General features: G+C 42.3%; 4 long non-coding RNA genes across 6 annotated transcripts; all 4 read left to right on the forward strand.

The window, feature by feature from the left end:
- The first annotated feature begins 7,393 nt into the window (after nt 1-7,393).
- Nucleotides 7,394-8,127, forward strand: LOC117195336. Its single transcript, XR_004475055.1, has 3 exons — nt 7,394-7,920; nt 7,994-8,030; nt 8,089-8,127. It is a non-coding gene; the product is annotated as an uncharacterized LOC117195336 (long non-coding RNA).
- Nucleotides 8,128-8,171: 44 nt separating this feature from the next.
- LOC117195337 lies at nt 8,172-9,070 on the forward strand. 3 transcript variants are annotated; one of them, XR_004475056.1, is made up of 3 exons: nt 8,172-8,208; nt 8,259-8,379; nt 8,948-9,070. It is a non-coding gene; the product is annotated as an uncharacterized LOC117195337 (long non-coding RNA). The 3 variants fall into 3 exon arrangements; XR_004475057.1 differs by having other exon boundaries at nt 8,193-8,296; nt 8,349-8,379; XR_004475058.1 differs by having other exon boundaries at nt 8,193-8,379; nt 8,948-8,985; nt 9,038-9,059.
- Nucleotides 9,071-9,121: 51 nt separating this feature from the next.
- On the forward strand, nt 9,122-9,480 carry LOC117195332. Its single transcript, XR_004475051.1, has 3 exons — nt 9,122-9,157; nt 9,210-9,239; nt 9,291-9,480. It is a non-coding gene; the product is annotated as an uncharacterized LOC117195332 (long non-coding RNA).
- Nucleotides 9,481-16,013: 6,533 nt separating this feature from the next.
- Nucleotides 16,014-16,987, forward strand: LOC117195333. The gene is made up of 3 exons (XR_004475052.1): nt 16,014-16,780; nt 16,854-16,890; nt 16,949-16,987. It is a non-coding gene; the product is annotated as an uncharacterized LOC117195333 (long non-coding RNA).
- Nucleotides 16,988-26,982: the final 9,995 nt, after the last annotated feature.

Here is a 26,982-nt window from a genome sequence, read left to right on the forward strand (position 1 = left end):
CCGTTGGCGGAAAACTTATCTCCGGTGGCGAGAAATTTATATCCGCTGGCGGAAAACTTTTCTCCAGAGGGGGAAATTTATACCCCTGCCGGACAACTTATCTCCGCAGACGAACTACGTTTCTCCGCCGGCAGAAAACTTATCTCCGCTGGCAAAACATTTACCTCCGGCGGCGGGAAATTTATATCCCCTGCCGGACATGTTATCTCGGCTGGCAAAATTCATCTCTCCGCTGGCGGAAAACTTATCTGCGGTAGCGGGAAATTTATATCCGCTGGCGGAAAACTTTTCTCCGCTGACAGACTTCTTATCTCCGCTGCCAGACAACTTATCTCTGCTGACGAAATACGTCTCTCCTCTGGCGGTAAATTTATTTCCGGTGCTGGGAAATCTATATCCGCTGGCGGACAACATATCTCCGCTGGCGGACAACTTATCTCCGCTGCCAAACTACGATTCTCCGCTGGCAGAAAACTTATCTCCGGCGGCGAGATATGTATATCCCCGGCCTGACAACTTATCTCTGCTAACGAAATACGTCTCTCCGCTGGCGGAAAACTTATTTCCGGTGGCGGGAAATATATATCCCCTGCCGGACAACTTATCTCTGCTGACGAAATACGTCTCTCCGCGGGCAGAAAACTTATCTCCGGCGGCGGGAAATTTATATCCGCTGGCGGAAATCTTTTCTCCGCTGACAGACTTCTTATCTCCGCTGCCAGACAACTTATCTCTGCTGACGAAATACGTCTCTCCGCTGGCGGTAAATTTATTTCCGATACTGGGAAATCTATATCCGCTGGCGGACAACTTATCTCCGCTGGCAGACAATTTATCTCCGCTGACAAACTACGATTCTCCGCTGGCAGAAAACTTATCTCCGGCGGCGAGAAATTTATATCCCCGGCCTGACAACTTATCTCTGCTAACGAAATACGTCTCTCCGCTGGCGGAAAACTTATTTGCGGTGGCGGGAAATATATATCCCCTGACGGACAACTTATCTCTGCTGACGAAATACGTCTCTCCGCCGGCAGAAACTTATCTCCGCTGGCAGAACACTTATCTCTGCTGACGAAATACGTCTCTCCGCTGGCGGGAAATTTATTTCCGGTGCTGGGAAATCTATATCCGCTGGCGGACAACTTATCTCTGCTGGCAGGCAATTAATCTCCGCTGACAAACTACGAGTCTCCGTTGGCAGAAAACTTATCTCCGGCGTCGGGAAATGTATATCCTCTGACGGACAATTTATCCCCGCTGACGAGTTACGTTTCTCCACCGGCAGAAAACTTATCTCCGCTGGCAAAACATTTACTTCCGGCGGCGAGGAATTTATATCCCCTGCTGGACAACTTATCTCTGCTGACAAAAAAGTCTCTCCGCTGGCGGACCACATATTTAGCTTAATTGTACCCAAAATCGACCAAAAACCGAAACCATTTAAACAAAAATTAATTTGCACCAAATTCATTTTAAGCCTAAATCGACCACATATTTAGCTTTTTTCTACCCGAAACTGACCAAAAACCGACACAATTTTAACAAAAAATCTTTTTTGCACCAAACTCATTTTATTTAATTTGACCTTATATTTAGATTATTTCTACCATAAATCAACCAAAAACTGAAACCATTTTATCAAAAACTCACTTTTGTACCAAACTCATTTTATGCCTAAATCGACCACATATTTAGCTTAATTGTACCCAAAATCGAGCAAAAACCGAAACAATTTGATCAAAAAATCAATTTTGTACCAAATTCATTTTAAGCCCAAATCGACCACATATTTAGCTTTTTTCTACCCGAAACTGACCAAAAACCGACACAATTTTAACAAAAAGTCACTTTTGCACCAACCTTATCTTATGCCTAAATCGACCTTATATTTAGATTATTTCTACCGTAAATCGACCAAAAACCGACACAATTTTAACAAAAAATCACTTTTGCATCAACCTCATCTTATGCCTAAATCGTCCACATATTTAGTTTTTTTTTACCCAAAATCGACCATAAACCGACAACATTTAGACAAAAAAACACTTGCACCAAACTCATTTTATGCCTAAATCGACCACATATTTAGCTTAATTGTTCCCAAAATCGACCAAAAACCGAAACCATTTTAACAAAAAATCAATTTTGCACAAAGCTCATTTTAAGCCTAAATCGACCACATATTTAGCTTTTTTCTACCCGAAACTGACCAAAAACCGACACAATTTTAACGCCCACATATTTAGTTTTTTTTTTACCCAAAATCGACCATAAACCGACAACATTTAGAGAAAAAAACACTTTTGCACCAAACTCATTTTATGCTTAAATCGACCACATATTTAGCTTAATTGTACCCAAAATCGACCAAAAACCGACACCATTTAAACAAAAAGTCACTTTTGCATCAACCTCATCTTATGCCCAAATCGTCTACATATTTAGTTTTTGTTTACCCAAAATCGACCATAAACCGACAACATTTAGACAAAAAAACACTTGCACCAAACTCATTTTATGCCTAAATCGACCACATATTTAGATTAATTGTTCCCAAAATCGACAAAAAACCGAAACCATTTTAACAAAAAATCAATTTTGCACCAAACTCATTTTAAGCCTAAATCGACCACATATTTAGCTTATTTATACCCGAAACTGACCAAAAACCGACACAATTTTAACAAAAAATCACTTTTGCACCAAACTCATTTTATGCCTAAATCGACCACATATTTAGCTTAATTGTACCCAAAATCGACAAAAAACCGAAACCATTTTAACAAAAAATCAATTTTGCACCAAACTCATTTCAAGCCCAAATCGACCACATATTTAGCTTATTTCTACCCGAAACTGACCAAAAACCGACACAATTTTAACAAAAAATCACTTTTGCACCAACCTCATCTTATGCCTAAATCGTCCACATATTTAGTTTTTTTTTTACCCAAAATCGATCATAAACCGACAACATTTAGAGAAAAAATCACTTTTGCACCAACCTCATTTTATGCCTAAATCGACCACATATTTAGATTAATTGTTCCCAAAATCGACAAAAAACCGAAACCATTTTAACAAAAAATCAATTTTGCACCAAACTCATTTTAAGCCTAAATCGACCACATATTTAGCTTATTTATACCAGAAACTGACCAAAAACCGACACAATTTTAACAAAAAATCACTTTTGCACCAAACTCATTTTATGCCTAAATCGACCACATATTTAGCTTAATTGTACCCAAAATCGACAAAAAACCGAAACCATTTTAACAAAAAATCAATTTTGCACCAAACTCATTTCAAGCCCAAATCGACCACATATTTAGCTTATTTCTACCCGAAACTGACCAAAAACCGACACAATTTTAACAAAAAATCACTTTTGCACCAACCTTATCTTATGCTTAAATCGACCACATATTTAGCTTAATTGTACCCAAAATCGACCAAAAACCGAAACCCTTTTAACAAAAAATCAATTTTGCACCAAACTCATTTTAAGCCTAAATCGACCACATATTTAGCTTATTTCTACCCGAAACTGACCAAAAACCGACACAATTTTAACAAAAAAATCACTTTTGCACCAACCTTATCTTATGCTTAAATCGACCACATATTTAGCTTAATTGTACCCGAAACTGACCAAAAACCGACACAATTTTAACAAAAAATCACTTTTGCATCAACCTTATCTTATGCCTACATCGACCTTATTCAGATTATTTCTACCGTAAATCGACCAAAAACCGACACAATTTTAACAAAAAATCACTTTTGCATCAAGCTTATCTTATGCCCAAATCGACCTTATTTAGATTATTTATACCGTAAATCGACCAAAAACCGACACAATTTTAACAAAAAATCACTTTTGCACCAACCTCATCTTATGCCTAAATCGTCCACATATTTAGTTTTTTTTTTACCCAAAATCGATCATAAACCGACAACATTTAGAGAAAAAAACACTTTTGCACCAAACTCATTTTATGCTTAAATCGACCACATATTTAGCTTAGTTGTACCCAAAATCGACCAAAAACCGACAACATTTAAACAAAAAGTCACTTTTGCACCAACCTTATCTTATGCCTAAATCGACCTTATAATTAGATTATTTCTACCGTAAATCGACCAAAAACCGACACAATTTTAACAAAAAATCACTTTTGCATCAACCTCATCTTATGCCTAAATCGTCTACATATTTAGTTTTTTTTTACCCAAAATCGACCATAAACCGACAACATTTAGACAAAAAAACCAATTGCACCAAACTCATTTTATGCCTAAATCGACCACATATTTAGCTTAATTGTTCCCAAAATCGACCAAAAACCGAAACCATTTTAACAAAAAATCAATTTTGCACCAAACTCATTTTAAGCCTAAATCGACCACATATTTTGCTTATTTCTACCCGAAACTGACCAAAAACCGACACAATTTTAACAAAAACTCACTTTTGTACCAAACTCATTTTATGCCTAAATCGACCACATATTTAGCTAATTGTACCCAAAATCGACCAAAAACCGAAGCCATTTTAACAAAAAATCAATTTTGCACCAAACTAGCTTAATTGTACCCAAAATCGCCAAGACCACATATTTAGCTAAATTGTACCCAAAATCGACCAAAAACCGAAACCCTTTTAACAAAAAATCAATTTTGTACCAAACTCATTTTATGCCTAAATCGACCACATATTTAGCTTATTTCTACCCGAAACTGACCAAAAACCGAAACAATTTTAACAAAAAATCACTTTTGCACCAACCTTATCTTATGCTTAAATCGACCACATATTTAGCTTAATTGTACCCAAAATCGACCAAAAACCGAAACCATTTTAACAAAAAATCAATTTTGCACCAAGCTCATTTTAAGCCTAAATCGACCACATATTTAGCTTATTTCTACCCGAAACTGACCAAAAACCGAAACAATTTTAACAAAAAATCACTTTTGCACCAACCTTATCTTATGCTTAAATCGACCACATATTTAGCTTAATTGTACCCAAAATCGACCAAAAACCGAAACCATTTTAACAAAAAATCAATTTTGCACCAAGCTCATTTTAAGCCTAAATCGACCACATATTTAGCTTATTTCTACCCGAAACTGACCAAAAACCGACACAATTTTAACAAAAAATCAATTTTGCACCAACCTTATCTTATGCTTAAATCGACCACATATTTAGCTTAATTGTACCCAAAATCGCCAAGACCACATATTTAGCTAAATTGTACCCAAAATCGACCAAAAACCGAAACCCTTTTAACAAAAAATCAATTTTGTACCAAACTCATTTTATGCCTAAATCGACCACATATTTAGCTTATTTCTACCCGAAACTGACCAAAAACCGACACAATTTTAACAAAAAATCAATTTTGCACCAACCTTATCTTATGCTTAAATCGACCACATATTTAGCTTAATTGTACCCAAAATCGACCAAAAACCGAAACCATTTTAACAAAAAATCAATTTTGCACCAAGCTCATTTTAAGCCTAAATCGACCACATATTTAGCTTATTTCTACCCGAAACTGACCAAAAACCGACACAATTTTAACAAAAAATCAATTTTGCACCAACCTTATCTTATGCTTAAATCGACCACATATTTAGCTTAATTGTACCCAAAATCGACCAAGACCACATATTTAGCTTAATTGTACCCAAAATCGACCAAAAACCGAAACCCTTTTAACAAAAAATCAATTTTGTACCAAACTCATTTTATGCCTAAATCGACCACATATTTAGCTTATTTCTACCCGAAACTGACCAAAAACCGACACAATTTTAACAAAAAATCACTTTTGCACCAACCTTATCTTATGCTTAAATCGACCACATATTTAGCTTAATTGTACCCAAAATCGACCAAAAACCGAAACCATTTTAACAAAAACTCACTTTTGTACCAAACTCATTTTATGCCTAAATCGACCACATATTTAGCTAATTGTACCCAAAATCGACCAAAAACCGAAACCTTTTAACAAAAAATCAATTTTGCACCAAACTCATTTTAAGCCTAAATCGACCACATATTTAGCTTATTTCTACCCGAAACTGACCAAAAACCGACACAATTTTAACAAAAAATCACTTTTGCACCAACCTCATCTTATGCCTAAATCGTCCACATATTTAGTTTTTTTTACCCAAAATCGATCATAAACCGACAACATTTAGAGAAAAAAGCACTTTTGCACCAAACTCATTGTATGCTTAAATCGACCACATATTTAGCTTTGTTGTACCCAAAATCTACCAAAAACCGACAACATTTAAACAAAAAGTCACTTTTGCACCAACCTTATCTTATGCCTAAATCGACCTTATAATTAGATTATTTCTACCGTAAATCGACCAAAAACCGACACAATTTTAACAAAAAATCAATTTTGCACCAACCTTATCTTATGCTTAAATCGACCACATATTTAGCTTAATTGTACCCAAAATCGACCAAAAACCGAAACCATTTTAACAAAAAATCAATTTTGCACCAAGCTCATTTTAAGCCTAAATCGACCACATATTTAGCTTATTTCTACCCGAAACTGACCAAAAACCGACACAATTTTAACAAAAAATCAATTTTGCACCAACCTTATCTTATGCTTAAATCGACCACATATTTAGCTTAATTGTACCCAAAATCGACCAAGACCACATATTTAGCTTAATTGTACCCAAAATCGACCAAAAACCGAAACCCTTTTAACAAAAAATCAATTTTGTACCAAACTCATTTTATGCCTAAATCGACCACATATTTAGCTTATTTCTACCCGAAACTGACCAAAAACCGACACAATTTTAACAAAAAATCACTTTTGCATCAACCTTATCTTATGCTTAAATCGACCACATATTTAGCTTAATTGTACCCAAAATCGACCAAAAACCGAAACCCTTTTAACAAAAAATCAATTTTGCACCAAATTCATTTTGAGCCTAAATCGACCACATATTTAGATTATTTCTACCCGAAACTGACCAAAAACCGACACAATTTTAACAAAAAATCACTTTTGCACCAACCTCATCTTATGCCTAAATCGTCCACATATTTAGTTTTTTTTTACCCAAAATCGATCATAAACCGACAACATTTAGAGAAAAAAACACTTTTGCACCAAACTCATTGTATGCTTAAATCGACCACATATTTAGCTTTGTTGTACCCAAAATCTACCAAAAACCGACAATATTTAAACAAAAATTCACTTTTGCACCAACCTTATCTTATGCCTAAATCGACCTTATAATTAGATTATTTCTACCGTAAATCGACCAAAAACCGACACAATTTTAACAAAAAATCAATTTTGCACCAACCTTATCTTTTTTTTAATGGTTTGACTGGCTCAGGGCACTTTAGAGTGACCTGAAGCTTTATTTATTAATGTTCTTATTACTATTGGCAACATATAACATTATTTATGGAAACATTTAACATTTTTTTAACATTTAGGTATTTTTTTTTACTTTACGGTAACATTGATAATAACAGACAGAAAAATACTAGACAGTTATCAATTTGCTCTTGTAAACAAAAGGTAAGTTAAGATCGGCTTGTGTTTTCTTTTTTCTGGCTTAGGCATAAAAATTTTGTGACGCCGCTCCTGGACCCCTCATCCGGTGCGAAACGGAGGTATGGACGACAGGGAGACCTCCAAGCATCGGCAACGCAAGCGCGGCATCGCCTCGTCCCTCTTTTCCTGGCCGAATCCAACCGATGCAGCTCTAAGAAGAACGGCGGCGCATATGCTTCTTTCTGTGGATGATATGAAACTCCTGGCTGATTTTAATATTGTTTTATTTTCAGGTTTATGTTTTGTAGGTTTGGTGATCAAGTGTCAGGAATCCAGTTAGGTAATTTGTGTTGTTATATTTATTGGATTTTTAACCTTTGTTTTGACTGATTTTAATTATTTTCTATTTACAGGTTCGATTGGTCCATTGGGAGGTTTGCGTTGAGTTTGGTAAGTAAGTCTATTTGTGCTTTTCCTTTGGTTAATTTTAGCTACATTTTATTTGCAGGCTAAATTAATTTATTTAGAGGTTTGCGTTGAATTTGGTAAGTCAGTTTATTTCTGTTTTGGCTGATTTTGATTGTATTTTATTTGCAGGTTTTGATTGGTTTGTTTGGAAGCTAGCGTGGTAAGTATTAATTTGTGTTTTGACTGATTTTAATTGTATTTTATTTGCAGGTTCAATTGGTTATATTTGGAGGTTTGCGTTGTATTTGGTAAGCGAGTCTATTTATGTTTTGGCTGATTTTGATTGTATTTTATTTGCAGGTTTTGATTGGTTTGTTTGGAAGCTAGCGTGGTAAGTAAATTAATTTGTGTTTTGACAGATTTTAATTGTATTTTATTTGCAGGTTCAATTGGTTTATTTGAAGGTGTGCGTTGAATTTGGTAAGCGAGTTTATTTCTGTTTTGGCTGATTTTGATTGTATTTTATTTGCAGGTTTTGATTGGTTTGTTTGGAAGCTAGCGTGGTAAGTAAATTAAATTGTGTTTTGACTGATTTTAATTGTATTTTATTTGCAGGTTCATTTGGTTTATTTGAAGGTGTGCGTTGAATTTGGTAAGCGAGTTTATTTCTGTTTTGGCTGATTTTGATTGTATTCCATTTGCAGGTTTTGATTGGTTTGTTTGGAAGCTAGCGTGGTAAGTAAATTAAATTGTGTTTTGACTGATTTTAATTGTATTTTATTTGCAGGTTCAATTGGTTTATTTGAAGGTGTGCGTTAATTTTGGTAAGCGAGTTTATTTCTGTTTTGGCTGATTTTGATTGTATTCCATTTGCAGGTTTTGATTGGTTTGTTTGGAAGCTAGCGTGGTAAGTAAATTAATTTGTGTTTTTACTGATTTTAATTGTATTTTATTTGCAGGTTCAATTGGTTATATTTGGAGGTTTGCGTTGTATTTGGTAAGCGAGTCTATTTATGTTTTGGCTGATTTTGATTGTATTTTATTTGCAGGTTTTGATTGGTTTGTTTGGAAGCTAGCGTGGTAAGTAAATTAATTTGTGTTTTGACAGATTTTAATTGTATTTTATTTGCAGGTTCAATTGGTTTATTTGGAGGTGTGCGTTGAATTTGGTGAGCGAGTTTATTTCTGTTTTGGCTGATTTTGATTGTATTTTATTTGCAGGTTTTGATTGGTTTGCTTGGAGGTGATTTGGTGAGCGGTTTAAGTTATGTTTTGGCTGCTTTTAATTAGTTTTAATTGTAGGTTTATACTTTCTGGATTTTTGCTCTACCATTGGATCAAGTCTTAACCATTCGGCTGGAGGACGCCTTCCTCTTCATCCCCTCTGTGGTCTGGCACTATAATTCTTTGTATACCCAATGGTTGGCCCCTGATTCTTTCAAGTATTGTTTCCCTAGTATATTTCCCTTGAGCATACATTTTTCTGTACACGTTTATTTGTTTTTATGGTTTGACTGGCTCAGGGCACTTTAGAGTGACCTGAAGCTTTCTTTATTAATGTTCTTATTACCTAAGACTAGCAACATTTAACATTAGGACTGACACATGAAGAGTTTTGGCAACATATTAATCTAACAGAGTTATCGATTTCTTATGTAGTACGTTATTTATCAAATTACTATTGGTTACAATTTATTACTTTTTTTTTTGCTTTATTTTAATTTTAGACTAAATTCAGATTGGCTCGCTCGACCGAGTGGCTGCATGTCCGGCCACCCGGGATGCATTGTTTGTGGATGCGTTGGTCAACAGTCGTTGATTATTGGCTCGCACGACCGAGTGGCTGCTGATCCGGCCACCCGGGATGCATTGTTTGTGGATGCGTTGGTCAACAGTCGTTGATTATTGGCTCGCTCGGCCGAGTGGCTGCTGGTCCGGCCACCCGGGACTCTTTTAGTTTGTGAAGTTTGAGATGTTTGTTAGTGGCACAGTAAGATGTGGACGGGAAATAAAAGCTTGTCACTGTAATTAATGGGTGTGGTGAAGGAAGGGCGGCACGGCACGGCACGGCACACGACAGACACCACAAAAAGAAAAACAGGGCACAACAGAAAGAACGGAAATGGCGACACGGCACAGAACAATAAAAAGCGACACGACACGAAACGGTTCTGGCACGTCCGACGATCGCGACCTCTCGAGCGGGTGGACGAGATGAGAGTGGCGGACGAGGTTCATGGTGGAACTCTCACATGTCCGCCAACTCCCATACCCTCTCCTCCATACTCGAATGGCCCGATCGCCGATCGTCATTTACCGGTGCTCTCACCCCCGGTTCCACTTTCACTCACCCCAATATTGAGTGAGATGAAAGTGGTCCGAGGGCAGCAGCACCGATAAGTAGGCAATGGAGAATTGGAATAGCCGTTTGTTTTAGTGGCTGTGTGTGTTGTCGTTGTCGTTGGTTAATGGCTAGTGTTCTTGTGTGTTCCTTGTGCTGTTTGAATTGGCTGCTCTGTTTCAAGGGGATGGGATGGGAAGGGGGATAGATGCCTGCTCCCGTATAACCGCCCGGATACTTTAAACTTCCGGATCTTACGATCCGGGCGCGTGACGCTCCGAAGAGTCGACCGCATAGCATCTTGTGGGCGGTTGTATTGGCATTGTTGGGGCGTTTGGCAGAGTGGCGAAGGATGGCAGTGTTAATTTTGATCCTGCTCAACCTCATTTGGGATTTAGTGGCCTTTGAAGTGGGTAGGGGGGTGGGTGAGGAAATGGCTGGGCATAATTGCCGAAGTTGCGACCGATAACACACTGGGCATTGGTAAAAGCAATTTGAATTTGTATTGGCTTTTTGGTGTGTTATCGGTCAAAGTCTGGTATTTGCGTGGTATTTTTTGGTGATACCACATGTCAAGGGGAATTATGGGAATGGCAAATAGGTTGGGAAGAAGAGGACGGAAAAAGGTAAAACTAATTAGAAACTACGAAAAATATACAATTAACTACAGAAAAAACTACATTAATTTACAAAAACTTATTCCTAATATCACAGGTAAGTAACCAAAACTATGGACAAACATCTACGGACATGCAAAAACTACGGAAACAACAGAATTGACATCTACAACAAAAACATTGATGTAGACAATATAAAATAAACGATAATTTACATACATTTACAACATATAAACATATTAATTATATCTATTTTATTTCTAACAGGAGGACAACTACAACGAAGCACCAGCGGGCATAACAAACGCAATGCGAACATTACGCTGCATACCGGCCGGCTCTGTTGTCCCCCTGTGTGTTGTTTAGTGGCGATGGCTGGATTGATGGTGTTGGCGTGCATCGTGGGCATTGATGGTGTTGATGGCAAGCGGCTCTGGTCCGGCCGCCCACGCTGCATCTGTCTGGTGGAGATGGCGCATCCAAACAAGTGGCACTGGTCCGGCCACCCGAGATGCGATCGTGGAATGGAGTGGCATTGGCATCGGTGTGTGATGCCAGCGAATTGTTTTTATTGGCCGCATCCAAGTGGCGACTGGTCCGGCCACCAGGATGCGTTGTCGATTTAATTGTTGGCCGCATCCGAGTGGCTGCTGGTCCGGCCACCCAGGATGCGTTGTCAGGTTTATTGGCCTGGCCTCCTCGGCCACGTTCGACGTCGGTTTGTGATGGCGTGAAGACGTTTGCAGGTGAGTAATTGTGTACATTGGCAGCCTCCTTCATGATTCTCCTTATTTTGCAGGATTTGCTGGCGTCCGGCGGCTCAACACCAGGCCATCCCGCCCTCACATAATTGGCATGAGAGACGGGCACGACCCAGTGGAGCGGCAACAGACGCCAGCATCTACGTCGTCGTTTGGAATGGCAGCTGTCGGTTTGGAGTGGCGTGACGTCATTGTGATGGTCGGTGGCAGCGTCATCAAAAGGGGCCTCCTTTTCCGCCCATTTGGCAGGAAATTGTTGATGTTGATGGCGAGGCAGCTTCTTGTTGGTCAGCTCTGTCTGGTGATTGGCAGGTAAGTGTGGATTTTGTGTGTTTTGGCCGTTTTTCTTTGTTGTCCGTATTGACGTCCTTTTCTTTGTTGCAGTGGCTGGCCTCTGGACTTCTGTTGGAATTGACGGCAGTGCTGCTGATGAGGCCTCCAAATTTCGCCCATTATGCCTCGAGAGAATTGCAGGAGTGGCAAGGCAGCTGCTGGAGGGGCAGCTCTGTCGGTTTAATAGCAGGTGAGTATGTTTGATGGTCAATTTCGTGGTTTTGCAAGTTTTCGTTAATTGTGTTTAATTTTTGTCTATTTTCAGCTTTTATTGGCATTAAACTTCTGCTATTTGGCGCAATCAGTAGGCGCCGTATAACCCGTCGCTTTCGGAGTCGCCACTGGATTGTCCATTTAGGAACCTACGTAGGTCCTCATAAGGCTCTTCATCGGTCCATTGGCTGTCGTCGTCCATGTCCATATCCGGCTCAGTGTCCGATATGGCTCCTGCTGTTGCTGCATTGGCTGCTGGTTGTGGTGGCGGCGGGTGTGTAGGTGGTGTTGCCTGTAGTGGCGGCATGGCTGCCAAGCCCCCGCCTCTAGCCTCTGTCAGGTTTGCGATTAGCGTGGCCATTGCTGCCAACCTTTCCTCCAGCATTTTAAGTTTAATGGCGCTCTCTTTTAGATGTTTGGCACAGCTGCCATCGCACTGCGCTGCTGGCCGCTGCTGCTGCTGGTGTTGGTGTGGCGTCGGAGCATCATTCGCAATCGGCTGCATCGGCTGGACCCTCTGGTGTTGGCGCCCCCTGGTCGATGGCTGGGGATGATGGTCGCCATACCGATGCTGTTGCCGATGCTGCCGATCCGGTTGGTGTTGGCGTTGCTGCTGCGGATTTAGGAGTGGCTGTGGATGTGGCTGCTGCTGGCTACGTTGGATTTGCTGCTGTCGCTGTTGGATTTGCTGTGGCTGCTGATTGCGACGCTCCTCATCCCTGGCGACCCTATGGGCCACGAGCCGCTGCCTGGCTGCCTTGTAGGCGCTGCAGCCCTTGTAGGCGCTGATGTGCTGGCCCTGGCAGTTGGCGCACTTGGGAGCGGCGGCCCTCGGCTTGCTGCACTCCGTCGTCAGATGTCCACCCGCGCATTTCATGCAAACTGCAGCGCGTCTACAATATGCGCGGGTGTGGCCAAACACCTGACATCGATGGCACTGGGCGGGGTCACGGGAGACTCCAAGTCTCTCAACCGTGACGGGCCTCCCACCCATGCGTCGCAGCTTCAACACCTCGTATTGGCCACGGTCCGGTTTGGGGGCGATCTCAGCCTCGAAGAGGTTGTATTGACGGCTGCGATCGAACCGATCGGTGATCACCCGAGTAAACCGGACCGTGAACCCCTCATTCAGCATGCTGCTGCGAATCCAATCCGGCGGCGTGGAGTGGGAGAGTCCTCGGATGAGGATCCTCAACCCACGTTCCTGGCTGGGCTGATGCCCGAATTCGCCGTGCCGGATGTCATCGTCGGTGGTAGTGGCAGGGGTGTTTGTGATGGTGATGGCGGTGGTGGTGTTGGTGTTGGTATTGGCGAGGGTGCTGGTGTGAGTGGAGGTGACGGTGTTGGTGTTTGCATTTGTGCTTTGTGTTTGCTGCCGCTGCTGGTGATGGCGGCCCCGTCGTCTGGCCTGCTTCCTCTCACCCTCACCCTCATCGTCACTCCCACTGACAATGAGGGCGCGGCGTCGTTTTGGTGTTGCTGTTGTTGGTGGTAATTGTGCAGGCTGGGCTATGGCTTGGATCGACCCGCTGCTCGAACTCGAACCAAGTTCGACACGCAACGGGTTCGATCCGGTCATGTGTGTGTGTGTGGCTGCCCGTTGGCCGCTCTGGCGCTCTGCTCCTGCGCTTCGGCTTGCCGGCTCTCCTCCGTCTTCTCCCTCTCCCGTTACACACGAAATGTTCGAGAGTGTGAGAGGCGGGAAAAGTGGCGTCCTATCGGCCCTTCTCTTTGTGTTTGGCGCGGTTTTTGTGATGGGGCTCGAGGGGGGAGTGGGTGTGGCCGTGGGTAAATCGGCCATGGCAATGGCTGGGTACTCACGCGATGGGTCGCTGTGGCGTCGGCGCTGTGCGTTGGCTGGGGCGTTGGTGTTGGCGCCTGCGCCGAGGGCTCTGCTGCTGCTGCTGCTATTGTCGGTGTTTGTGTTTGTGTTGTTGGCTGCTGCTGCTGCTGCTAGGGCGCCTCTGCGGGCCGCTCTGCCGCCGTCGCTGTGGCGTCTGGATGACCCTCGTCTGGCCATTCCTCTCGTCATAGTTGTTGTTTGTTTTTGTGTTGGCGATCCGCTGCCCGTTTGCTGCTTCCAATTGAAAAGTCTCTTGTGTGTGTTTGTTTGTGTTTAATGTATTTATTGGCACTTTTATTCACAGTTTTCTCATCTATCACAGTTTTCTCTTTTAGTTTGTGATGTTTGAGATGTTTGTTAGTGGCACAGTAAGATGTGGACGGGAATAAAAGCTTGTCACAGATAGTAATGGGTGTGGTGGAGGAAGGGCGGCACGGCACGGCACGGCACACGACAGACACCACAAAAAGAACAGGGCACAACAGAAAAAAAAAAAAAAAACGGAAATGGCGACACTGCACGGAACAATCAGAAGCGACACGACACGAAACGGTTTTGGCACGTCCGACGCTCTTTTAGTTTGTGTAGTTTGAGATGTTTGGTTAGTGGCACAGTAAGATGTAGACGGGAATAAAAGCTTGTCACAGATAGTAATGGGTGTGGTGAAGGAAGGGCGGCACAGCACGGCACGGCACACGACAGACACCACAAAAAGAACAGGGCACAACAGAAGAAACGGTAATGGCGACACGAAAAATTGACACGAAACGGTTCTGGCACGTCCGACGAACGCGACCTCTCGAGCGGGTGGACGAGATGAGAGTGGCGGACGAGGTTCATGGTGGAACTCTCATATGTCCGCCCACTCCCACACTCCCCACTCGAGAGACCCGATCGCCGATCGTCATTTACCGGTGCTCTCACCCCCGGTTCCACTTTCACTCACCCCAATATTGAGTGAGATGAAAGTAGTCCGAGGGCAGCAGCACCGATAAGTAGGCAGTGGAAGGTTTGAATGGCCTTTTGGTTTAGTGGCTGTGTGTGTTGTCTTTGGTAAATGGCTCGTGTTCTTGTGTTTGTGCTGTTTGAATTGGCTGCTCTGTTTCAAGGGGATGGGATGGGAAGGGGGGGGATAGATGCCTGCTCCCGTATAACCGCCCGGATACTTTATACTTCCGGATCTTTCGATCCGGGCGCGTGACGCTCCGAAGAGTCGACCGCATAGCATCTTGTGGGCGGTTGTAATGGCATTGTTGGGGCATTTGGCAGAGTGGCGTAGGTTGGCAGTGTGGATTTTGATCCTGCTCAACTGCTATGGGTTTGAAATGGGTGGGGGTGAAAAGGGGAATGGCTGGGCGTAATTGCCGAAGTTGGCGGCCGATAACACACCGGCATTGATAAATGCAATTTGAATTGGCTTTTTGGTGTGTTATCGGCGCGGTATTTTACTAATTGGCGTGGTATTTTTGTTGGTCATTAATGGCGTTACCACTTGTCAGGTATTGGGGAATGGGTGATAGTTGGGAAAGAAGAAGAAGAAGAAAGGTAAATATGCTAAAATAAATAACTAAAATTAATTAAATTACATTACAGCTAAGGACAATCTATCTACAATTACTACAAATAAGAACTACAAAACTACAGAGATATATACAAGGTAAAACAAACAATAATTACAATACATTTACACAACAATAAACATACTTAAATATCGTCTATTTCTTAACAGGAGGACAACTACAACGAAGCACCAGCCGGCATGGCAAACGCAATGCAGAACATTGCGCCGCATACCGGCCGGCTCTGTTGTCCCCCTGTGCAGGATTAGTGGCACCATCTGGGATCTTGGTGGCGATGGCTGGATGTGGGTGTTGGCGTGCATCGTGGGCAAAGGTTGGAGATGGCGAGCGGCTCTGGTCCGGCCGCCCACGTTGCATCTGTCGTTGGTTGGTATTGGCTGCTGCACTCGAGTGGCACTGGTCCGGCCACCCAACTGTATTGTCATTGTGTTGGCATTGGCGTCGTGTGATTGATGCCAACGATTTGTGCTAATGGCCGCATCCAAGTGGCAACTGGTCCGGCCACCCAGGATGCGCTGTCAGGTGGATTGGCCTGGCCTCCCCGGCCACGTTCATCGTCGGGTTGTTGGTGTATTTTTTTTATGGTTTGACTGGCTCAGGGCACTTTAGAGTGACCTGAAGCTTTATTTATTAATGTTCTTATTACTATTGGCAACATATAACATTATTTATGGAAACATTTAACATTTTTTTAACATTTAGGTATTTTTTTTTTACTTTACGGTAACATTGATAATAACAGACAGAAAAATACTAGACAGTTATCAATTTGCTCTTGTAAACAAAAGGTAAGTTAAGATCGGCTTGTGTTTTCTTTTTTCTGGCTTAGGCATAAAAATTTTGTGACGCCGCTCCTGGACCCCTCATCCGGTGCGAAACGGAGGTATGGACGACAGGGAGACCTCCAAGCATCGGCAACGCAAGCGCGGCATCGCCTCGTCCCTCTTTTCCTGGCCGAATCCAACCGATGCAGCTCTAAGAAGAACGGCGGCGCATATGCTTCTTTCTGTGGATGATATGAAACTCCTGGCTGATTTTAATATTGTTTTATTTTCAGGTTTATGTTTTGTAGGTTTGGTGATCAAGTGTCAGGAATCCAGTTAGGTAATTTGTGTTGTTATATTTATTGGATTTTTAACCTTTGTTTTGACTGATTTTAATTATTTTCTATTTACAGGTTCGATTGGTCCATTGGGAGGTTTGCGTTGAGTTTGGTAAGTAAGTCTATTTGTGCTTTTCCTTTGGTTAATTTTAGCTACATTTTATTTGCAGGCTAAATTAATTTATTTAGAGGTTTGCGTTGAATTTGGTAAGTCAGTTTATTTCTGTTTTGGCTGATTTTGATTGTATTTTATTTGCAGGTTTTGATTGGTTTGTTTGGAAGCTAGCGTGGTAAGTATTAATTTGTGTTTTGACTGATTTTAATTGTATTTTATTTGCAGGTTCAATTGGTTATATTTGGAGGTTTGCGTTGTATTTGGTAAGCGAGTCTATTTATGTTTTGGCTGATTTTGATTGTATTTTATTTGCAGGTTTTGATTGGTTTGTTTGGAAGCTAGCGTGGTAAGTAAATTAATTTGTGTTTTGACAGATTTTAATTGTATTTTATTTGCAGGTTCAATTGGTTTATTTGAAGGTGTGCGTTGAATTTGGTAAGCGAGTTTATTTCTGTTTTGGCTGATTTTGATTGTATTTTATTTGCAGGTTTTGATTGGTTTGCTTGGAGGTGATTTGGTGAGCGGTTTAAGTTATGTTTTGGCTGCTTTTAATTAGTTTTAATTGTAGGTTTATACTTTCTGGATTTTTGCTCTACCATTGGATCAAGTCTTAACCATTCGGCTGGAGGACGCCTTCCTCTTCATCCCCTCTGTGGTCTGGCACTATAATTCTTTGTATACCCAATGGTTGGCCCCTGATTCTTTCAAGTATTGTTTCCCTAGTATATTTCCCTTGAGCATACATTTTTCTGTACACGTTTATTTGTAGTTCGCAGAATCTGTCCGGGTGTTTGTATGGTTTTTTCTTCCGTTCGGCCTCTCTATTGTCCATTTTAGCCTTTTCCAGTCTTTCCTGTTCTTCGTTTTCTAACCTCAGCAGAGTAGGAAGTCCTTTCCTCAGGATGGGTACATACTTCTCTACTATAACTTTGCGCTCAGCTTCGGAATAGTATCGGTTCGGATCCAGATCTGGATTTTGCTGTTCCTGACGTTGTCCATTACAACGCGGGAGGATAAACTTCCGGAGTTGATTGTCATATCTGTGGCGGCTAGATTTCAATCTATTAGGGACATGGGGGTTGGTCAGCAGTCTGGCCACTTCGGAGTTTGAGTGATCCACGAGTGAATTAGCGAGACGGCCGCTAGCCTTCTCGTAAACCTCCTCGACAGTTTTGATATTGTATACACTTCTGATATTGTCGTTTCTTGTATATCTTGTGGCCCTAACTGCCCTCCTCACTAGTTTGTTTTGGAGTGTTTGTATCTTTTTCACTAATGAGTCGGAAGCCAGAGCACCCCAGACTGGAAAAGCATAATACCAAATTGGCATGATTAATTGTTTTAGGATGGTCACTTTGCAGTCTTTGGCAAGCCGGCTTTTGCAGCCAATAATCCAATCAAGTTTTATTGACGCAGTTCTTGTCTTATTTATAATGGCTTTGACATGGTGGTTAAGGCTAAGTTTCCTATCGAGCGTAACCCCAAGATACATTTGTTTGAATTTGTTAGGAATTCTTTGTCCATTTAACTTAGGCGTACTTTCTTGCTGTGTTTTGCTAAGTTTGTTCAATGTGAAGAATACGTGGGCTGTTTTCTTTTCGTTAATGCCCATTTCCCATTTTTTAGCCCAAACACTGAACTTATTTAGGTATTGTTCGTTCATTTTTGCCGCAGTCAGGGGGAAGTCCGCTCTGCTCATAATAATTGTGTCATCTGCATACGTAGCTAACATCCTGTTTTTTTCCCTCAACACCGGTATCGAAGTGGGGTGATATCCATTCAAGCAGTTTGGTAGCGGAACGTCAGATGAGTAGATGCTGTATAGAAGAGGACCTAAATTGCTGCCCTGAGGAACACCGGCTTTTATTTTTCCAATTCTCGATGTAATACCATTGTTGGTAATTACTTCGAAGGTCCTTTCATTTAGGTAGCTTTCTAGTAGCTTGAAGGCCTGAAGAGACACCAGTTTTGATAGCTTATATAGCAAACCGGTGTGCCATACTCTATCAAACGCTTCAGATATATCTATAAAAACAGCTGAGCAGTATTGTTTTTCTTCGAAGGCCCCCATAATGAATTGCGTTACTCTTGCTAGCTGTTGTTCAGTGGCATGTTCTTTTCGAAACCCAAATTGATGTGTGGGAAGGGCTCTAGAGAAATCCTCAAAATCAAATAATCGTTTGATAAAGAGTTTTTCAAAGGTTTTAGCCAATCCCGAAAGGAGACTGATTGGGCGATAGGATGTTACCGACTGAGCAGGCTTATTTGGCTTCAGAAGTAATGTGATTGTGGCGTGTTTCCAAGCTTGCGGGAAGTGTCCCAATCTCAACATTGAGTTGAAGATCAGGAGGATGTATAGTAGGGCTTTCTTTGGGAGAGCCTTGATTAACACATTGTCTATTCTGTCATTGCCTGGGGATTTATTTGAGATCAAGTTTTTGATTTCGGTTGTCAGTTCTGGGAGTGTAAATGGTCTGAGAGGACGTGTTTGTGTCTTTGTTGCTGCATCCGTCAGCTTCTGTTTCTCAATGTCTAGGTCTTTTTGTGTCGTCTCGCGTTCCTTTTCTGAGCTTGTATGTCTGGGTTTGAATCGTTCTTCAAAGTGAGAGACAAATACCTCGGCTTTCTCTTCGTTACTCTTGGTCCATACGGGTCGTTGGTTAGAGTTCCCCGTCTGCGTGCAAATGGGCCAGTTTGGTTGTGGCTGTCTCTTGATTGTATTTGTTACTTTCCAGAGCTTTGCCATTTTGTATCTGTCTTGCGTGTTTATACCTTCAAATTGCTGATTAATGTTGTTTGTTTTTAATTTTTGTAATTTTTTCCTGAGGGTGTTCTGGGCGGCCTTGTACAGTTTTTTAGCCTCTTCTGTGCGGAATATTTTAAATCTGAGGTTCAGTTCGTTTTTTATTTGCAGAAGAGCTCTAGTTTCATCGTCTAGTTTGTAGCGTGCTTTGTCCATCCTTCGTTGTCTGTTTGAATTCCCAGGTCTGTGTCCTTGATTGGAGTTTACATTTTTAGTGGCTAGTTTTACCGCGTCTTGTATGTTTGTAGTCAGTATATTTACTGCGTCGTCAATATCCAGTCCCGAGTGAATTTCCGTGTTTAAGTTTATGGTCTGTTCCAAGTGCTCTTTTACTCTGTTAATATTTGTCTTCTTTGTAATTAGTCGTCTGCCTATAGAACTTTGGGTGAATGTGTCGGCCCCATTTATACACATTTCGATGGTTATTGGCAGGTGATCGGAGTCCAGACTGCTACATGAATGGATTTTCAGCCTATGTCTTGTCAAGCCACCACAAACTGCAAAGTCAATGGCCGAGGGTCTTTTTCTGCTGTCGTATGGGTAGTGAGTGGCACCTCCTGTGGCCAAGATATTGTATCTGGCTCCAAAGTTGACGGCTTCCATTAGGGCACGGCCTCTTTTGCAGGATCTGGCGTTCCCCCACCATGGGTGCTTTGCGTTCCAGTCCCCGCAGCAAAGGAAGCCAGAGGTACCCCCTATTATGTTGTCAAAATGCTGTAGTAACGATCTAAAATGACTTTTTGACCAATTGAAGCTGGGTGGACAATATGTTGATGCAACTACAGTCATGTCTTTTCTATTGTTTGTGTTGGGGATAATTACTATTGGTGCACTTTGAAGAAATTCGGTCTGTATTGGCTCAAGCGCGGCATGTCTAATGTTGTCTTTTACATAAGTGACGACGCCTCCTTTTTTATGATTGTTTGGATTGGCAGCGTGATATGTCAGGTAGTTCGGTATTTGTAATAAAGTTGCATCCTGTTTGACCCTTGTTTCGATGACCATCATTATGTGTATGTTCGCATTTGTCATATGAGTTTCTAATTCAATCATTTTATTTTTTATTCCACAGGCATTCCAAAAGGCTACCCTTAACGTATTGGAATTGTTGTTGTTGCTGCTGTTGTTTGTGTGCATGAATTAAGTTTGTATTGGCTGGTTGTCTATGTTGTCTGTGATATTAACATAAGTCATTTTAGTTGTCTTCTTCCATTTGGTTGCTGTTATCTCTGTCTGCCCTGAGAGGCACGGACTTGTTCACTTTGCCGTTGGAGGGAAGGCTCTGCACTAGACTGCCTAGTTGACTGATGGCAGCCAGGATGTCACTTATGCTGGCTTCGATCTTGTTCAGCCTTTCTTCAAATCGCTTGCTTTCCGGTTCGGCCGGACCCACTGCCATAGTTTTCAAGGACTGCGAGAGTGCAATCTGCTCTTCTCGCAGTCTATTCTGGAATTTCTCCAGATGGCTGGCGGCTGGGTTGGGATTCATGTCCACGGCTATAGGAGCTCTCCGTCCTTTCCCTACTTTATCCTTTTTTTGGCTGGGTGTTTGTTTTCTCTTTTCTCTGTTCTTAATCTTGGTAAGCCTTCTCTTGATTTCGGTACTATGGTGGCTGGGCTTTGGTTGGACATTTCTGCCAGAGAAAGGGTTTGTGAAGCCCCTCACTGGTCCACTTCGGCCCTCGTCACAGCCACTCACATCCCTGCGATGGCTACCTGCTGGAAATGGGGCCACTCGGAATGTTTGAGGACGTTTGGATATCTCCTCCCATACGCTGGGTCTCCCTATAGCTTGCTTTGTGAGTCTATCCTCATTGATCATTTTATTGACCTTGAGCCTGCTTCTGGCCGCTTTAAAGGCTGGACAACCCTTAAAGCTGCTGACGTGATCCCCGTCGCAGTTTGCGCACTTGGCTGGGGTGTGTCTGGGCTTCGTGCATTCGGTTGAGAGGTGGCCTCTGGCACACTTCATGCATTTGGGCTCGTTCCGGCAATAATTTTTGGTGTGACCATAGGCCTGGCACCTGTGGCATTGCAGGGGATTCCTGGGTGGCAGCTTTTTTTCAAATGCCACTGACTGGCCTCCTAATACATTTATTTTTAGTATTTCGTCATGCGAGCCATCCCTTTTCTGCTCAATCTCTAACTCAAACATGTTTATTGGCCTTCCTGTAACTACATGCTTCATATTGGCGCAGAATCTGACGACGAAGGCCCTTTTTTTTAATTCAGCAAAAATCCACTCATTCGTCGTCGAGTAGTGCAGGTTTTATGGTTTGACTGGCTCAGGGCACTTTAGAGTGACCTGAAGCTTTATTTATTAATGTTCTTATTACTATTGGCAACATATAACATTATTTATGGAAACATTTAACATTTTTTTAACATTTAGGTATTTTTTTTTTACTTTACGGTAACATTGATAATAACAGACAGAAAAATACTAGACAGTTATCAATTTGCTCTTGTAAACAAAAGGTAAGTTAAGATCGGCTTGTGTTTTCTTTTTTCTGGCTTAGGCATAAAAATTTTGTGACGCCGCTCCTGGACCCCTCATCCGGTGCGAAACGGAGGTATGGACGACAGGGAGACCTCCAAGCATCGGCAACGCAAGCGCGGCATCGCCTCGTCCCTCTTTTCCTGGCCGAATCCAACCGATGCAGCTCTAAGAAGAACGGCGGCGCATATGCTTCTTTCTGTGGATGATATGAAACTCCTGGCTGATTTTAATATTGTTTTATTTTCAGGTTTATGTTTTGTTTTTAATGGTTTGACTGGCTCAGGGCACTTTAGAGTGACCTGAAGCTTTATTTATTAATGTTCTTATTACCTAAGACTAGCAACATTTAACATTAGGACTGACACATGAAGAGTTTTGGCAACATATTAATCTAACAGAGTTATCGATTTCTTATGTAGTACGTTATTTATCAAATTACTATTGGTTACAATTTATTACTTTTTTTTTTTGCTTTATTTTAATTTTAGACTAAATTCAGATTGGCTCGCTCGACCGAGTGGCTGCATGTCCGGCCACCCGGGATGCATTGTTTGTGGATGCGTTGGTCAACAGTCGTTGATTATTGGCTCGCTCGACCGAGTGGCTGCTGATCCGGCCACCCGGGATGCATTGTTTGTGGATGCGTTGGTCAACAGTCGTTGATTATTGGCTCGCTCGGCCGAGTGGCTGCTGGTCCGGCCACCCGGGATGCATTGTTTGTGGATGCGTTGGTCAACAGTCGTTGATTAATGGCTCACTCGGCCGAGTGGCTGCTGGTCCGGCCACCCGGGATGCGTTGTTTGTGGAAATTAAAATGAAATTAATTTTATTTTATTTGCAGGTTTATATTTTGTTGGTAATGGAGTGTCGGCAATCAAGTTAAGTAAATTATGTTTTTATATTTGTTGACTTTTAATGAATATAATTATTTTATTTTCAAGTTGATTCACTGGATGTTGCGTTGGGATGTCTTCTGGCTGCTTGCTTAGTTGCTGACATATGTACATTTATTATGTACATACAGTTAATTTCGTACACCATATGTGTTTTATTTATTTAATTGGCAGGTTTTGTCTTCAGCTTTGTAATAATTTGTATGTAATTTTGTGTAGTTTATGTTGTTATATTTGTTGTCTCTTTTTTTTTTTTTTAGTTGTTTTTTATTTTTTTAGGTTTGCGGCAGATTTGGTAAGTGTTTTAAATTGTATTTTGGCTGAATTTAATTTTATTATATTTGCAGGTTTGGTAATAGAGTGTAAGCAGTCAAGTTAGGTAATTTATGTTGTTATATTTGTTGACTTTTAATGAGTATAGTGTTTTATTTTCAGGTTTAAAGAAAATTGGTGTGAAAAAGAAAAAGTGATTTTAATTGTTTTTACGTCAATTGAAATCTTATTATATCTGCAGTTTTATTTTTTGCTGGTTTGATGGTAAGGTGTCAGCAATCAAGGTAAGTAGTTTATTGTTTTATTTGTTGGCTTTTGATGACTGATGTTTGTTTTATTTTCACTGGCTGTTGCGCTTGATGTCTACAACTTGTTTGCGTATTTACTGACATTGATTGTTATGTAAATAGTTATTTTGTACGCCAATACATGATAGATTTGGTGGGTAGTTTATTGGCTTTTAATGATTTTTTGTGATGATTTTAACTTTATTTATTTACATTTCAGGTGGTAAGGTGTCAGTAATCAAGGACCAGCTTAGAATTTGTCGAGCAAAGTTGGGTGATTCCATGTATGACGTGAGGGGCCTTCGCCACATTTTGATGCAGCTTTATTCCAGTACCAATGTTATTTGTGGTTGTGTGTCGACGGCGCGAGCACAATAAGACTGATTGGCCACAGTGACCCTCAGCTAATTTTATTTGTTTTCGCAATTTACATTTGAACGCATTTACAAATATTTTTAACGGCTGTTATTTAACAGCTGAACCACTAATTACACATGGTTGGGACATTTAACTTTACATTACAAGAAATCAAGACACTCTGGCAACAACGTGCATTTGTTTACATTTAGAAATTGCATTGTAAGTATTAAAAGTTATAAATTTAACAACTATAAGCTATATTAATTATAATTTCTTTGCCCATTTAATTACAGCGGACGTATATGTATATAGGTATGGACCTCTATCATCAGCTCACTGGATGGAATTGGGTCTGTACAAGTTGGCTTGAGCAGGTGTCAAAACAATGGACCCGGTGATTTCATCAGGCTGCTGCAACCTCAGGGGAAGTATAAAGCCGCACCGTAAGTGAGTAAGTATTTGATTTTTATAGATTGCTTCGCTTATATGCTTCCAGAGGGCGTGTCTTTCGGTGTGCGCCTTTCCACCATTGGCGCACTGGACGGCGGTGAAATTTCAGGTGACCTGGGAGCGGTCTGAGTAAATGCCACGTGACGTCATTGGACTGCTGCAACTGCCATGGATCGAGCATTAGGCCAATGAGAAGAAGATTCACCAGTGGCTGCTGTAACTGTCGGACAGGCCTTCGTTGGATGCTGGATATACTGCGGTGCGGATTTGGCGAGCCAGTCAAAAGGCGATTCCAGGGACGGAAATGTGCACCGGCAATGGACGAGGCCCGTGCAGAAGGGAGCATTGCAGCCGGCTCGCTGCGCCCAGCCAGAGGATTCGCAACAGGATAGCTGGCCACCGGATGGACTACTCGCCTCCGCTTTCGTCGTGGATTCACCAGGAGGCCGTCAGTAGCTGTGCCGTTTGCCTGTAGATAGAAGTAAGCAGAGTTATTGCCATCCAGATTGGCATTGATGATTTGTCGTCTTCTTTCAGGTTTTGGAGTAGAGATAGGCTGCTGCAGGCTGCGAAGCGGATTCGGAGAAGTTGCCAGAGAGTCATTCCGGATACGCAGGTCAATCCCGGCAGTAGGCGAGGCCCTTATAGAAGATGGCGTGGGAGGCCGCTCGCTGCAGGCAGCCATAGGAATTACAGCAGGACGGCAGGCCAACGGATGGACTGCTGGGCGCCAGATTTGCCTTGGATGCACCAAGAGGCCGTCAGTAGCTGTGATATTTGCCTGTAAATAAAGGTAAGCAGAATTATTGCCATCCAGGTTGGCATTGATGATGTTTTGTCTTCTTTCAGGTTTTGGAGCAGCCATAGCTTTTGGTTGTGCAGCTTCTACACACACAGATGAGGCTTCCTGGTGCGGATTTGTGCGGGCTCGGCTTTCTTCGGCGGCAAATGCTGCGTCCATCTCGTCGTCGAGTTCCTTCTCAAGCTGCTGCTGCAGGGACTTTGTGGTTTTGTGGTTGTGTGTCGACGGCGCGAGCACAATGAGACTGATTGGCCACAGTGACCCTCAGCTAATTTTATTTGTTTTCGCAATTTACATTTGAACGCATTTACAAATATTTTTAACGGCTGTTATTTAACAGCTGAACCACTAATTACACATGGTTGGGGCATTTAACTTTACATTACAAGAAATCAAGACACTCTGGCAACAACGTGCATTTGTTTACATTTGGTAAGTATTAAAAATTATAAATTTAACAAATATAAGCTATATTAATTATAATTTCTTTGCCCATTTAATTACAGCGGACGTATATGTATATAGGTATGGACCTCTATCATCAGCTCACTGGATGGAATTGGGTCTGTACAAGTTGGCTTGAGCAGGTGTCAAAACAATGGACCCGGTGATTTCATCAGGCTGCTGCAACCTCAGGGGAAGTATAAAGCCGCACCGTAAGTGAGTAAGTATTTGATTTTTATAGATTGCTTCGCTTATATGCTTCCAGAGGGCGTGTCTTTCGGTGTGCGCCTTTCCACCATTGGCGCACTGGACGGCGGTGAAATTTCAGGTGACCTGGGAGCGGTCTGAGTAAATGCCACGTGACGTCATTGGACTGCTGCAACTGCCATGGATCGAGCATTAGGCCAATGAGAAGAAGATTCACCAGTGGCTGCTGTAACTGTCGGACAGGCCTTCGTTGGATGCTGGATATACTGCGGTGCGGATTTGGCGAGCCAGTCAAAAGGCGATTCCAGGGACGGAAATGTGCACCGGCAATGGACGAGGCCCGTGCAGAAGGGAGCATTGCAGCCGGCTCGCTGCGCCCAGCCAGAGGATTCGCAACAGGATAGCTGGCCACCGGATGGACTACTCGCCTCCGCTTTCGTCGTGGATTCACCAGGAGGCCGTCAGTATCTGTGCCGTTTGCCTGTAGATAGAAGTAAGCAGAGTTATTGCCATCCAGATTGGCATTGATGATTTGTCGTCTTCTTTCAGGTTTTGGAGTAGAGATAGGCTGCTGCAGGCTGCGAAGCGGATTCGGAGAAGTTGCCAGAGAGTCATTCCGGATACGCAGGTCAATCCCGGCAGTAGGCGAGGCCCTTATAGAAGATGGCGTGGGAGGCCGCTCGCTGCAGGCAGCCATAGGGATTACAGCAGGATGGCAGGCCAACGGATGGACTGCTGGGCGCCAGATTTGCCTTGGATGCACCAAGAGGCCGTCAGTAGCTGTGATATTTGCCTGTAAATAAAGGTAAGCAGAATTATTGCCATCCAGGTTGGCATTGATGATGTTTTGTCTTCTTTCAGGTTTTGGAGTGGCCATAGCTTTTGGTTGTGCAGCTTCTACACACACAGATGAGGCTTCCTGGTGCGGATTTGTGCGGGCTCGGCTTTCTTCGGCGGCAAATGCTGCGTCCATCTCGTCGTCGAGTTCCTTCTCAAGCTGCTGCTGCAGGGACTGCATCTGCTCTTCGAGAAGCTGCTCTGGAGTAGGCGGAGGGAGTTCGTGCGGTTCA

This window comes from Drosophila miranda, unplaced genomic scaffold (genome assembly GCF_003369915.1).
Source record: "Drosophila miranda strain MSH22 unplaced genomic scaffold, D.miranda_PacBio2.1 Contig_AX7_pilon, whole genome shotgun sequence".
NCBI lineage: Eukaryota > Metazoa > Arthropoda > Insecta > Diptera > Drosophilidae > Drosophila > Drosophila miranda.